Source organism: Microtus ochrogaster, chromosome 1 (assembly GCF_000317375.1).
Source record: "Microtus ochrogaster isolate Prairie Vole_2 chromosome 1, MicOch1.0, whole genome shotgun sequence".
Lineage (NCBI taxonomy): Eukaryota > Metazoa > Chordata > Mammalia > Rodentia > Cricetidae > Microtus > Microtus ochrogaster.
In genome coordinates, this window is record NC_022009.1 from 90,442 (window position 1) to 93,565 (window position 3,124).

The following is a 3,124-nucleotide window of genomic DNA, read 5'->3' on the forward strand; positions in this document are numbered from 1 at the left end:
CTGTGCTGTGGGTGTTGTCCTAGTGTAGCTGCCGGTTGTCTACTAAAGACTTTCTATTGGCTTAAACTCAAGTCTGAGCAGTCTTCTCAGGTAGATACCCAACAACAGTCAGGTAGCCATGCACAGGAACCATTTTCCATACCCCCTTGGCTTTAGTTGCTTGTGGAAGGGCTGGTAGAAGTGGCTCCTTTTTTTTCTTGTTAGATTTGAGAGAGGGTTTATGACGAAACCCAGGCTGGCCTCAAACTTATGACCTCCTGCTTTTGACTCCCATGTGCTATGGTTATAGGCAAGTGCCAACATGCCCTATGTGACATTTCTATTCTGACAATTTCCCCCTTTGTCTCTGAACAATGTTCACTGAAGACATCCCAGATTAACCCTGTGGTGGCTGGTCCTTTACCTCCGAAAAGTGCTCTGTCCCAGTGGGTCTGCTTTGATCCCATGTTCTTAGGGGTAAATGACAGATGTTAAGGTGTTAGTGCCAGTAACTCCCTTTTGCCAATTTTAGGCAACTAAGGAGTATAGGAACAATGGCTCTTAGGTCAGGCCTATTTGGACACCATTTTTATACTTTAATTCTGTCTGTGCTGTGGGTGTTGTCCTAGTAACTTAAAACTACTGCTCACGTTCTTTTGTAAGAAGAGTTTATAAGAAGCCGCACTTTTGCAGACTGTTAATAGAAAACACCTTTAAAGTGTTTCAAAAACACAACCAATAAGAACAAATGTTTAAAGAAAAATAGTTTTAAAAGAAGTACTTAGTCACTAATTATGAAAATGTCCTACAGCTAGATATTATAAAGGCATTTTCTCCATTCTGGTTCCCGCATTTCAGATGACTTTAGCCTATGTCTAGTTGACATAAGACTAGACAACACAGACACTAACACTACAAATGTGATACACATTTATTTATTTATTTATTTATTTATTTATTTATTTATTTATGTTACACAGTTACAGTGGAGATCTCCTCAACATCCTTGCATCTATGTCTCTAAAGGTTCAATAGAACCACAATGACTGAACAGAGCCTGGAAGGACCAACACAATTCTCTATCCAGGGCAGACAGTTCATCAGGCTCCAATTTCTTCAAAACAACTTCCAAGTTGACTCCAATTTCTTCAAAACAACTTCCAAGTTGACAAGGTCTATGCCATAAAGGTTACATTATCCCAAGTAGTTCCAAGGCACTGAAAAGAACACAGAAGAACTCTGAAAGATGAGGCTAGTCACCGAATAGAAGAACTCTGAAAGATGAGGCCAGTCACCGAATAGCAGTCATTAAAACAGTTCAAGTGGTACTCCAACTGTAAATATCCCCAGAGGGATGAGGGTGTTCTCAGGAGACATTGTTCCCCACTTAAACAATCAGACTATGGAAACCATGGACCTCAAGAGATTGCAATTCCCTTGGAATCTCATTTTGGGAGAAGAGAAAGCCTAAAGCTTAGGCTGGCCCGGGATGGGGGGAACTTTCCCCTAAAAGAGACTTGCAACTTATTAGAATATCATACAGAAGAGACAATGATGGGTCAGTGTTGCTATGAACACACCTTGACTAGGATGCTTAGATAGCCAAAACTCTAGCCTACTATTTGAACTTAAACTTTGCATTAGGACAGTATCTGAACATGTTGCTAGGAATTGGGCTTCTCTTTTGTGAGTTCTTCTTGTTAGTAGGGGAGTTTGGAAATAGACTCAGGGAGAAACTCAAGGAGCCTTTTGATGGAATTTGAAGCAGGAAGGTGATGATAGTTGTCTATATAAGACTTCCTGGAGGAATAGGGCTCTTCTGAGAGAACGCCAAGAGTGTAAGGCAGATCTTCTTAGGACTTCGCTTTGCATACAGAGAAGGAATAGAAAAGGAGAAATTTTGACTAGAACTTGAGGAATGTATACAAGCTTGACAAAGGGGATACATCAAGAAAAGGGAAAATAACATGAGGTATTATAATCCTTGGGACAAATTTGAATGTCACGTGTCTACCCAGGACCAGAGATAGCACTTAGATTTTATTGTTAAAATAATTAATTACATTTCTTTGGTGTATTGAAACTTGTCTGTTGAAAAATTTAGTATTGCAATAGACTATGATGACTCTTTTGTGCATTTAATATAAACTTGATGCCTGTAGGCATCAGATCCCCTAGAACTTGAGTTAAAGATGTTTGGGATCCATCACATGGGGCTGGGAACAGAACTCAGACTCTCCGCAAGAGCAGCAAGTACTTTCAAACCCTGAGTCATCCCTCTAGTTCCCACTTTGTGTGTGTGTGCATGGATGTTTTACCTGGATAAATGTATGTATCCTACATGAGTGCCTGGTGCCCATGGAGTATTCCATGGACCTGGAGCCACAGAAGGTTGTTGGTAGACATGTGGGTGCTAGAAATGAACCAGGATGCCCTTAACTTCTGAGCCTCATACCCTCCTCCCCCAACTTTTTCTAGACAAAGTCTTATTATAAAGTCATGACTGGCCTGGAAATCTCTATGTAGACTAGGCAGGCTTTGAACTAAAAAAGATTCACCAAGTTAAAGGAGTGTGAGGTTCATACATGCAGAGAAACCAGCAAGTGCTGCTTCTGCTCAGTGCTGCTTTTCTCAGCAGCTGGGTGTGGTTGAAGGCGAGGCGATAACAGTGACTGTACTCGGAGCTGGCCTGAGCAATGGACACAGTAGGACACAGCATGGCCCTGCGTTTACCCCAGTGAATATGGAAAAATGCAAGGTGTCCCTCGGACAGCATCCTGGATGAGAATGAGGACAAGTCCTGGAGACTGTGGATGGCGGAGAAATAACAGGAAATTTCTAACTTTGCTCTTTTAAAGAAACGACTGACTCAAATGATGGAGTGTGTTTGCATTGCACTGGACTTTGTTAGTTTCTTAACGTCCCTTAGCCACAGACTCCTGAAACCAAGGGGACCTGCTGAAAATGGTGGGTGTTGGGAGCATTTTCCTTTTCTCTACAAAACAAAACATAAACCCAAAGGGGGGTAAAAGAAGCAAAGCAAAAAGAAATGCAGCTTTGGGGCTGAAGAGTTGGCTTAGAGGTTCAGAGCACGGGCTGCTCTTCCAGAGGTTCAGAACACGGGCTGCTCTTCCAGAGGTTCAGA